General features: G+C 37.7%; 1 pseudogene; it reads right to left on the minus strand.

The window, feature by feature from the left end:
* The window catches only part of LOC110148497 (large ribosomal subunit protein eL8 pseudogene), an 87,637-nt pseudogene extending 87,428 nt beyond the window's left edge, over positions 1-209 (minus strand).
* Positions 210-13,010: the final 12,801 nt, after the last annotated feature.

Raw genomic sequence — 13,010 nt, forward strand, 5'->3', positions numbered from 1 at the left:
TTCTAGGTGGTACTTACTATTACCATTTTAAGACCTCAAGTAGGAAGCAGAGGACTAAAAACAATAATAAGTCCCAGGGGAGGACCCTTGAAGATGATGCAGAGGAGAGAAGGTTCAAGGCTAGGAAGGGCCAGCTGTTCTGAAAGCATCTACTCACCTTGTGTCATCTCTGTTCTCAGGAGCCTACTGCATCCGCTCAGCACCAGCATGGTGCTTTGGACAGGTTTCCCAGTCCAACTTTGCCCACGAGATGCTGGCCAAGGTCAAAGTGAGGTGGGTTCAGACAGTGCCCTGCGGAGATATGGTTAAAGTCTACCTGCAACACGGAACCGGGACATTCGGGTGGCCTCGGCTGGCCTTGATGTACCGAATGCAGGTTACAAATACTGACACATTCGAGAGAAGCTTTCAGCGGCTGCAGGTGATCTAAATATCGAAGGCAAGGTCAGAATTCCAGTTTCCTTGGGGTCTTCTTTGGAAATGCCCCTCCACCTTGGGGATGATGGGAAGAGGAATCAGCCCTTCTTGCCCGGCGGACCGTGGTGGGAAGACCCTGCGGGCCAAGGCAGTAGCTCCCGAGTCCCTGGTGCTGTTCCTGCAAGGAGCCGCCTGGAGTCCATGAGTCACTGGTGCTGTTCCTACAAGGAGCCACCTGGAGTCCATGGAGCGAGGCCTCCACCCAGCGCCCCGTAACGCATACACCGTGGGGATCCACGCCCGGAGCAAGAAGCGCTCCACCCGCGTGTCCTGCTTCTCCAGCTCCGAGGAGGGCAGATGCTCAACCACCTCCTGGTGGAGATGGACAGACTGGACATCACCGACCAGTCGTCCTGGCGTCCACCCACGAGCTAACATGTCGGAGTCTCTCCTGCTGAAGCCGGAGCCCGGGCACTGAGGCGCGGCCCCACGGGTCTGGGAGGAGCCGCCGGCTGCTCCGTGGGACGTGGGACGCGCGGGCAGGTCCAGTTCCCCGCGGCCCGCGTGGAGCGCATCACCGCCTCCAGCGCGCTGAGAGCGAGCTTCTCTCCAGGCAAAGGCGGACGGTGTCTGTGTTTCTGAGTCAAGCAGTGCTTCTGTCTGCAGGTGGCTGGAACACAAGGAGCCAGTGAGCATGGTCTCCATCACACCAGAGTCAAACACTCGCAGACTAGACTGCTCAGATGCTTCCCAAGAATCTAGCACCTCTTACCATGATCCGCTTTTGGAGATGCGCATGACTCCAGGGTGGCCGCTACCCTCAGGACACCATCTCTCTCAATAAAGTCACTTTCAGGGATGGACGACCCGCATCTACTACTGCAGAACTTGCGGCGGGTTGGCAGGGGTGGGGTGGGGGGTCCTGATTTGCTGGGATTTCCTTGTCCCGCAGCTGGTCAGTTTCACCACCTAAAAGCCTCCAGGACTCACTGCCCTCGAGAGAACACAGGTGATAAATGTGAGGAACAATGGGACTTTTCTTTTCCTAGCTGTGGTCTGAGGGTGTCATTCCAGCAAGCTCTCACCCTAATCTGTTCTGAGTCCCAGGATTGGAGAAGGGGATGAAATAGTTTCTTGGTAGTTAGGACTTGATCCTGTCGTTGGGCTTAGTATAAAGACATCATTTTATAATCTTAAATTTAGATGTAGATGTATTGTGTTAAAATAAGAAAATACAACCATATGCAAACGACCTTAGACAACTGGAAATGCACACACTGCATTCACTCATGAGCAAGGCAAGTAGAAGTGAAAGCTCAGTCTTTCAACGAGTAAGGGGAAACAGAACTGTCTTCAGGGAAATTAAGGAAAATGTAGGCTTGGAAACAACTATTAGTTTTGTGAATCCCTGATATTTTTTGACAGTTAAGAGGAAGGAATTTGGAAGATGGGGGTAGTTAAAGAAAGAATAGAGTTGGTATGGAAAGGCAGTGATTGGGAGATACTAATCCTTAGATATTAGTCATTTAAAAGGAGGGCCGTAGTTGAGAGGTAAAATAATAGCATCAGTGTTCAGTGGTCATCTCTGTGTTAGCTGGTTGATGAATTTAAAAGTTACCTGTTTGATGAAATTAAAGCTATAAAGGAGAATGAGAACTGAAGCATACAGGGCTTGGATTGGCCTGTAACTGAAAACTTAAGTAGAGAAATTAGTTTTTGGCAGTGGTGCAGATGCTTTCTGGCCTGAGGCTAGAGGGTAGGAAGAAGGAGCTATGTAGTAGAGAATGAGGACAGATGTCACTTTAGATAACTTTGGTTTCTCAATAAATATGTGGGATTAATATCAGTGAATATGAAACTGAGAAAAATGGAAAAGTTTTGGAACAGATTTGGGGAAGTACAGCCAAAAATGAATGGATGATGATGTGAAAGTCATTCAGTCGTGTCTGACTCTTTGCAACCCCATGGACTATACAGTCCATGAGATTCTCTAGGATAGAATATTGGAGTGGGTAGCCATTCCCTTCTCCCAAGCCAGGTATTGAACCTAGGTCTCCCACATTGTAGGCGAGTTCTTTACCAATTGAGCCACAAGGGAAGCCCAAAAAATGAATGGGAGTATTGTAAAAATATTTGGGGGCTGAATAGATCTTAGTATCATTCCCATAGTAAGAATTCAAAATGTTGATATAGTATATGATTATCATGAGATAAGAATTCTGCATAAATAAAAAGAAAACTAGCCTAGATAATGAATAATCCATAATTAAAGAAAGCTATCTTAGAGAAAAACAGATTTTTATCCTCCTCTCCCTCTTGAATTCAAATGAATGATTTTTAAAACATGATTACATAAAATCTTATCAATATCATAACTTATTATCCTAAGTGCTTTTAAAAATCATTTCATTTGAGCATAGTTCCTGAAGAATATGTTTTCCTTACTTTTCCTATAATTTTCTTTATCTTTTCTTTATTGATTATTAGCTGATTATTAATGTCCAAATGGGCTTTCCTACTGGCTCAGACAGTGAAGAATCTGCCTGCAGGGAGGGAGACTTGGATTCAATTCCTGGGTCAGGAAGATCCCCTGGAAAAGGTAATGGCTACCCATTCCAGTATTCTTGTCTGAAGAATCCCATGGACAGAGGATCCTAGTGGGCTACAGTCCATGGGGTTACACTGTCCAAGAGTTGGACACGACTGAGCGACTGTTCACTTTCACATATAATATATGAAATAAACAAAGTTTAAAGAAATCACCATTCAGGTAAAGCATTCTTTTAAAGTCTAACATTCATGAGTAGAGAATAGTGATATATAATATTATGCATTCTAGTAATGATGGACAATGTATATAAGTAAAAAACTCTGTACCAACAATCTGTTTGTACAATTAAAATATTGTATAAATTCAATTCTGCAAAATTTCTTCAAATAAAAATGTTATAAGCATTCAGTTGTGACAGGAACATCATCGTTTGTATCAGACCACAGAGATTTTCCAGAATGATGCCAACTTAAGTGTATACATGTTCTTTTGTAGTCCTTTGAATGTGTAAAGCTGGTTCTATGCAAAATGTTTCTTTTCTACTTAAGAGAACATGACTTTCTATGTGTGGTAATAGGGCATATGGATGAACACTGCACAACCATAAATGGTTGTAATATACCATCCATTTCTTGAGAAAAGTCCCAGGAATTGAATTTTTAAGGATGACTTTAATGGAAATCTTCAGAAGAAGAAGAAGAAAAAAACTCAGCTAATGTTATAGTCAATATTATTTACATTAGTTATTAGAATTATTAGCTGAGAACTTCAAATTAGTTCAACTGAACAACTAGGTAAGTTACATATTTATCCTGATATTATAAAGCAAAAAATGAAAATTATATTTCTCTAGTTATTAATATTTTATTACCTTTCCTATTGGATTTCCTTGATTTTTCTGTCAGATTCTCTATTTAAAAAAAAATTCTTCTATAATGTATATTAATGTTTTCTTTTTCCTGAGTTTCCTTTATGCTCTTTTTTTCTTTTTCCTTCCTCTTACCTTTCTTTTTTGTCTCCTTTCTTTTTCTCCTTCTTTAGAGGACCATGTTTTTCCCCTTTACGTATATTTTCCCTGCATTTTTTCCTCACCTACAAACATTGTTTCTGTTGTTCATTTAGCATATTGACATTGTCACTGTAATTTCCTATTACATGCTTATCTCAAAGTTAGGTGCTCCTTGGTGATTTATATTCAGCACTGGCATGAAAAATCAGCTTATAACATCCTTCACTGCACACTGGCCCCACTGCCACGTTACTGGCCAATTGGGTCAACACTAAACAATAAAGAGAATTTTCTGGTCATATTTGCTTTCTAGAAAATAATACTGGTCAACCACTTGTAAAAGAATGAAACTAGAACACTTTCTAACACCATACACAAAAATAAACCCAAAATGGATTAAAGATCTAAATGTAAGACCAGAAACTATAAAACTCCTAGAGGAGAACATAGGCAAAACACTCTCCAACATAAATCACAGCAGGATCCTCTATGACCCACCTCCAAGAATATTGGAGATAAAAGCAAAAATAAACAAATGGGACCTAATGAAACTTAAAAGCTTTTGCACAGCAAAGGAAACTATAAGCAAGGTGAAAAGACAGCCCTCAGATTGGGAGAAAATAATAGCAAACGAAGCAACAGACAAAGGATTAATCTCAAAAATATACAAGCAACTCCTGTAGCTCAATTCCAGAAAAATAAATGACCCAATCAAAAAATGGGCCAAAGAACTCAACAGACATTTCTCCAAGGAAGACATACAGATGGCTAACAAACACATGAAAAGATGCTCAACATCACTCATTATCAGAGAAATGCAAATCAAAACCACAATGAGGTACCCTACACGCCAGTCAGGATGGCTGCCATCCAAAAGTCTACAAGCAATAAGTGCTGGAGAGGGTGTGGAGAAAAGGGAACCCTCTTAACACTGTTGGTGGGAATGCAAACTAGTACAGCCGTTATGGAGAACAGTGTGGAGATTCCTTAAAAAACTGGAAATAGAACTGCCATATGATCCAGCAATTCCACTTCTGGGCATACACACCAAGGAAACCAGATCTGAAAGAGACACGTGCACCCCAATGTTCATCGCAGCACTGTTTATAATAGCCAGGACATGGAAGCAACTGCCCATCAGCAGACGAATGGATAAGGAAGCTATGGTACATATATACCATGGAATATTACTCAGCCATTAAAAAGAATTCATTTGAATCAGTTCTAATGAGATGGATGAAACTGGAGCCCATTATACAGAGTGAAGTAAGCCAGAAAGATAAAGACCATTACAGTATACTAACACATATATATGGAATTTAGAAAGATGCTAATGATAACCCTATATGCAAAACAGAAAAAGAAACACAGATATACAGAACAGACTTTTGGACTCTGTGGGAGAAGGCGAGGGTGGGATGTTTCAAGAGAACAGCATTGAAACATGTATATTATCTAGGGTAAAACAGATCAACAGCCCAGGTTGGATGTTTGAGACAAGTGCTCAGGCCTGGTGCACTGGGAAGACCCAGAGGGATTGGGTGGAGAGGGAGGTGGGAGGGGGGATCGGGATGGGAATACATGTAACTCCATGGCTGATTCAGGTCAATGTATGACAAAAACCACTACAATATTGTAAAGTAATTAGCCTCCAACTAATAAAAATAAATGGAAAAAAAAAAGCAGAAACAACAACAAGAAAGAAAAAAAAAGAAAATAACATAATCATTTGTTTGTCTCATAAGTTTGATTGTTATCTTTCTAAATATTGAACTAGAGAATGGGTGCTGGGGATCAAACTACTCAGATCAAATCCTCTTAGCTTCTTGCTTTTCTTTTTAATGGATAAGCAATAAAGGTAATAAAAAAATGAACTTACCTATTACATCTAGTCTTATTACCTATTATATCTAGTCTACTATGTCTAGTCAAAGCTATGGTTTTTCCAGTATTCACTTATGGATGTGAGAGTTGGATCATAAAAAAAGCTGAGCACTGAAGAAATGATGCTTTTGAACTGTGGTGATGGAGATGACTCATGAGTCCCTTGGACTGTAAGTAGATCCAACCAATCCATTCTAAAGGAAATCAGTCCTGAATATTCATTGGAAGGACTGATGTTGAAGCTGAAACTCCAGTACTTTGGCCACCTGGTGTAAAGAACTGACTCACTGGAAAAGACCCTGGTTCTGGGAAAGATTGAAGGCAGGAGAAGAAGGGGTCGGCAGAGGATAAAATTGTTGGATGGCATCACGAACTCAATGGACACGAGTTTGAGCAAGCTCCAAGAGTTGGTGATGGACAGGGAAGCCTGGCATGCTATAGTCCATGGCGTTGCAGAGTTGGACACGCCTGAGTGACTGAACTGAACTGAACCTATTACATATTTTTTTTTATTATTGGTCAAAAAATGTTTTTCAGGTTTTCCCTACTTTATAAACCTTTAGGTAGTAGCAAATCAGTTAGTTCAGCATAAATTGTAACATGGAATAAAATATACAATGCAAATTCAGGGCTAAAAAGTTAGTAATAAAATGAATGAATAAACATAAATAAAGGGAGATGAGATATCTTAGTATAACCATAAGAGGTCTAATTTTTTTTTCCTCTTTGCAAATTTGTATTTTGGGTAATAGAGTTAAGCTGCCTCACTTGCTTCTTTTGATATGCATCCCTTTATATTAAACTGAAGGACTTTGAGACTCAAAAATGGATTTCTCCAAAAAGATTCCTCCAATTTACATCATGCACTCATGGTTCAGTTCAGGATCAATGCCTTCATTAGTGCAGAGGCTCTATCATTTTCTGGAAGTAACAGTTCCTGGAATGGTGAAATATTTCACATTTGATATTGGTGGTAAACTAGAATTTATGACCTATCCTAGTTGGCACTAAGAGCCCCATTTTCCCTCTCCAGCCTGCCCATTGTCCTGATCAGAAAGAATACGTTTTCACTGTTTAGCCAAGTTACATCTGAGATGGTTGCCAGGGTTTAGGAAGCACTTATGTAGCCTTCTTCATTTTCACACACAAAGAATGAGCGGGTAACATTTACTATGAATAAATCAATAAGACTGATGTACTAGAAATGCAGTTTGAAAAGGGCAGCAGCCTTCTAAAAGCTTTGGAAGCTAACTTTTAACTTTAGAAAGAGAGGTGAAAGTTGAAACTCACATAGAGGACTTATAACCATTATCTTTTTTTATGTGTATAAGAGAACTATAACTCACTGGGGCTTACAGCTACAGTAAGAACTTTTCCAGGAGATGAAGAAACATGCTAATTGTTCATTCGTGCTGCAAGACACTTTGTTCAGTTTGCTTTTTAAAAAGCTGTTTATTTTACGCAGTGTCCATGTATTGGTCTGGAATTAGAATAAACCTTAATATATGGCAATGTTTATAACAGAGCTATTAGAGCAGAAAACAATCTTTATATTTTGAAATGTGATTCTGTATGGAATAGACTTTCTTTCATAAAATCAGAAAATAATAGAATTCCCGTCCAATAACATATTATTTTCTGATTAAATAATAATCACAAGGTAAATTTGTTTAAGAATATTTATAAAGCAATAATTTGTGATAGTGACACATTTTGGTTTACAGCCCTTAATGAGGTACTGAAATTCTGACTTCAAAAACATTTTGAAGAATGCAATGTTTGCAGCTATAAATAGTAGTAAGAAATTGCAAGATACAAAATAACACCTGTGGAACATCTTAAAGTCTTTCGTAGGCAAATGATCTATTTCTAGAATCAATGACATAGTGGGGCTGCAGGTAACAGAGCTAATCTATTTTTATTTTAAGGTTATGTTTAGAAGATAAAGGAGTGTAGAGATACTTGTTCCTAAGACTTACCACAGCTCCTAGAAAAGTTTATTCTTCTACATCAAACTTGGCAAGAGTTCCTCAAAAACTAGGCAAATAGCAAGTTATTTCAGGCTGCTTTATTCCTTAAGCAGATAAGAGGTATATTTTAAAGTTTCTCTGTTTCTTTAGTAGGCTGATTTTAACCATAAGTTAATTCTAAAGGCTTGAAAATGTCTCTTTTATTGTCTGGTTTATTCCATAAAAATGGGTAAAAGGAACAGAGTTATTAGAGAAAACGGGTTTAAAAATTAAGATACTTGGTGTTTTGTCACTTTTAAAAATACTGTTTTAAAAGTGGCTGGTGTGCTGTAACTAAAGCATTATTTTAGATTCTGAAGAGATGAAACAAGTGGGAGTTTGTGGAGAGAGTGATAGATGATGAATGTATGGCCTCTGTCCTGTAAGAATAATACTGTGTAATGGAAGAATCAGACAATCACAGACATCAGATGAGAGTAATTTAAATAGAGGACCACAGAGTATGGGTTGAGAGGAGAGAAAGCTAGGTTTTATGTTGCCATTTTGTTTCTCTGATACCTCAAGAACACTTAGAGTTAACTGATATGATAAGATCAAGTGAGGAAAGACTAAAGTTTGCGTTATGTCAACAGTTCTTTGGAAGAAGAGTGACTAGGGGGAAAGAGTCACATTATACTTATATCAGGGAAATTTTCATGACATTTCTAATTTGGAATCCCTGTTCTAGCAGCAAAGTTCCTTTTCTCTGCAATGTAATTTATCACTTCCATCTTTCATCATTTGAAGACCTGCTAACTTTTTTTTTCTGAATTCCCCTAAACAATTCATTTTTTTCTCTTTAAACTTCCATGCTTGGCTTAACAAACAGAAACCTGGTGATTAGTAGAACAACACACATTTTCTAATGCATATTTCCTGGGGACCTTATGACCTTCAAGAACATATTCCAAGGATCTTATTAATATATTTATTCCAGCAAATAAGGACTTCCCTAGAATACGTATTTGCTGCTTTAATTTGAAGATCTTCTCAGTGTGGATATACAGATGTAAAAAATCTCTGTCATTCAAATTTCTATGTGGAAATGGATATTTTACTATTTAGAAACTCATTTTCTAAAAGCACATTTTTTCCCAAAATGTAAATTTTATTCATATAATTGCTGATAACCCAGAGTCTTAGAAATGACACTATTGTATTGTTATAGCAGAAGCCTTGGAGAAGGAAATGGCTACCCACTCCAGTATTCTTGCCTGGAAAAATCCTTGGACAGAGAAGCCTGGTAGGCTGCAGTCCATGGGGTCGCGAAGAATCAGACACAACTGAGAGACTTCACTTCCACTTTTCAATTTCATACATTGGAGAAGGAAATGGCAACCCACTCCAGTGTTCTTGCCTGGAGAATCCTAGGGACGGGGGAGCCTGGTGGGCTGCCGTCTATGGGGGTCGCACAGAGTCGGACACAACTGAAGTGACTTAGCCGCAGCAGCAGACTTTCTCTCCATATCCCTCTCTTCTCGGTCAAATTTTCTTTCTGTCTCTCTAAAACCTAAAACTATTGTAGTTGTTAAAGAAAGTTAGTGAGAAACCAGCTTCAAAACAAAGGTCCCACTAAGAAGTCTTCAGAGAAAAGATGAGAAACTGAAGGAAGAAACAACAGAGAAGTTGGAAGAGTGAAGAATGAGTAGCACCTATTGAAAATCCACAGAACTTTGTAATTGTGTAGATAACAGGGCACGGGCACTGAGAAGAGAGAGTTCCTGGTTTGGTTAGTTGAGACAACAGTTGAGGTGGTTTCAGTTCATTGCAGTACAGATTACCCAGAGGAGAATCATTTTGGAAAGACAGAAAATCATTTGAAAATCAGAAAAAATAAAAAATAAAATAAAAATGTCTCTGAGATATTGGGATGATCCACAGGCCCTTGTTAAGCAAAGGTTCAGTATATTGGGTCTCAGGTTAGAAGCCCAGACTTAAGGCTATATATTGACACTTGAATTTCCCTGAGTTTGGCAATAAATGAAACAAATGAGTATGATCCCATGAAATGGACAGGTAAATACAAGGAAAAGATCTTCATGGAGATCTGGGAAACAAAACTTAAAGACTGTGTAAAAGGAAGCAAATGTAACATGAATTATCACAATGAATTGGGAATGTCCTTTTCAAGAAATTCATCAGAAAGTCTTTTCAAGAGGTGGGTTATGTCTAGTAGAAGGAGATATTACTGAGAAATTAAGGAAAATCAAGACTAAAGGATTGTCTTTGCAGTTAGGGAAATCCCAGAGATGTAGTGAGACTAGTTTCAATAGAATCTTGATAATATAAAGTCAGATTGTAATGAGTTGTGCTTATGGATAATGAGGAAATGATGACAGGAGGTAGAGTACTTTTCAAATGAATCTGTGAAAAAAGGGAGGAATTAAACCAGCAATAGCGGAGGAGAGGATGAAGACAAATCTTGTGTGTGGGCCAGTGATAGGTGAAGTGGGACTCTTAAAGTTTTAAGAAGAGTAAACTGAAATAATAATTTAGGTTTATAAGTTTGCATTAAAATTTTATAGCATATACAACCGTGGAAAATAAGATGTCATTAAACACTATTTACTTGACTGAGATTAAATATATATTTCTCATTTCTGTGACTAAAATCACAGAAGTCTATGAAAACCAGAGTCAGTACCTTCATTGCTAATTTGAAATTCCTAACAATGCTAGTGGAGAATTTCTGTTTAATCATAAGATTTAAATTCTGAGAACTGCATCATCACTGAGATTATGAGATGAGAACTCATAATCTGAGTTTTCATAATCACGGAGAACAACTGATGTTCCCCAATAACATTTTCTAGTATGGGACGTCTGTGCCTGTGTGGGTATGGGTGTGGGTGTGTCTGTGTATGTGTGTGTGTCCTTGATATATTTATAAACTGTTTTGCCTTTTGAATATAAGGAATTTTATTTGATGATCTGCTGCGGTCCACCAAGTACTGATTTTGTACATATACAGCCAGAGCACAGAAGCACATGTAGTACCCCCCTTGATTCCTGTCTAAAGTCAGAAAATGTGAGGCTTGAATATCAACTGAATCAAGCAAACATGCAGACATTCTTTTCATTTCATATCTATGCTCTCATGATAAATGCCCCAATGAATGTGATTTTCTAGAAGACGATCCTAAGAGTCCTAATGAAATGTAAAATTGTTGAAAAATATTCAGTATTCATGTTTAGGAAACAAAATATTGATACAAGTACACTTAAGTTTATATAAGAAGATTTTAATACATCAAACATTTTACTTTTTATACCCTGGGAACAACTAAAGCAATTCATTAATGTATTTTATTCTGTTTATCTAGCATTGCTCCACTTTGTCAGGATATATTTTTAAACTGTTTCCCCAGCATTCACAGCATCTTCCAAATTCTCTCAAGAATGATCTACTCACTTCAAATCTATTGATTTGAAATTTCATCTGGAGTGCAGAAATGTTATCTACTTTTTCAAAAATTAAATAAATATAATAACTGCCATGTCTCCATGCTCCACAGAACAGTAAAAGATTCCAAGTAGGATGCCCTTTCTGAAAGAATCAGTCTCACATGCTAAAAAATGTTTTAAAGATGACTGGAAATTGTGGATTTCTTTCACTCAGTACCAAGCCATTATTTTTTCCCTCATTATTTTATGTCACTGTAATAGCAATGCTCATTCTCCTTGCTCTATATGGATCTATCCAGAACAATAAAAGTAAGTATTTAAAATTTACTAACACAGCTATGGTTTTTACTGGTGTCAGAAACCTGTCAAAACTAAAGACGGGTCTTTTATCCCTAACATTTGGTCTCAATGTGTCTGATGTCCTTCATAATGTCAAGAAAGAAATTTGCACTCACTGTTCCAAGGCTGAGTTCTAGCAGTGCTGGACCAAACACACAGGAAACAGAAGTGCACATTTGAAGTAAGGCTAATCTGAATTCAAATGCACTTACCATGTAACCGGACAATTTTCTTATATTCTCCACTACCATGTCATCTTTATTTTTCTGAATATTGCAACAGGTATTTCAAGGATATCTGCCACCACCTTTGCCTCCCTGTGAATGTTCTTTGCATAGTAACAACCTGTGAAGTGGTAACTGTCTGAAAAAGACATCAGGCAAAATGTCACACTAGGAAGAAGTGCCATAAGCAGAACGAAACTCCAAAATTGTGGAATCAAAGATAATCAAAAGCATTTCAAGACAGCGCTCTCTCTCTCTTTCACAACCACACACAACTGCCAGCATCACTAAAACATTCTTATACATATAGGAGGGCAATACATTTTTGGAAAGCTAGTATCTTTCCTTTAAAAGCATCTTATGGAGTACAAGTGAATATTTTTTAGGATGCAGTTGTTAAATCTTAATATTTAATGGTCTGTCAGTTATTACATTCCTGAATACTTTCTCTTTGACTATACATCTCTTTCACAAAAATATGCATGTATTGTAAGAGAAAGTATGGCTAAATTGTAATAGAAATAATCTTGTCTTTTAGTTACTATTTAGGCTCTTTAAGCATTTAATCACTTAATCCAAAGAGGTTAATTTTACTTTAATTTTAGTGTAGAAGATCTAATAATGACATGAATTTAAGTTTTCATTTGGTTAATTACTTGAGTAAGGGTCATCTATATCTATCATCAGAAGCAGATAGATGAAGCTGTTAAGTTACAAAAATAAGTATATTCTATAGAACTAGGGTGGGTAGGTAGGTATTGGGATGAAGCAAAATAGAATAAAATATAGATGCCACACAAAACATGCTAGGAGAGTAGATCATTTTCACACTCAGGACAAAATTTCTGTTTTTGATCCTTTAATGTTTTTATTTGTCAGTATTTCACTACTTCTGGGTTTTCTCTGACACTGAAAGGTAATTTTCTTCAGTTACTACCCTTAATGAATATGAATTTTTTCTACTATACTCCTTCCATTCACGATTATTCTTCTTAACAATTTTTGTGACATTTAAAGACTTTTAAGTTTGCTTTAACTCAACTAAAAAAAAATGTAGCCATTAATTATAGTGTAAGTCCAAATATTTTACAGTTTCTTTAGCTATAATCTCCCCTTGCTTTTTGTGTAAGATTTGAATGGTTAATGAGAATTTATATTCACAAATAATTTTA

The sequence above is a fragment of the Odocoileus virginianus genome, chromosome 14, assembly GCF_023699985.2.
Source record: "Odocoileus virginianus isolate 20LAN1187 ecotype Illinois chromosome 14, Ovbor_1.2, whole genome shotgun sequence".
NCBI classification, from domain to species: Eukaryota; Metazoa; Chordata; class Mammalia; order Artiodactyla; family Cervidae; genus Odocoileus; species Odocoileus virginianus.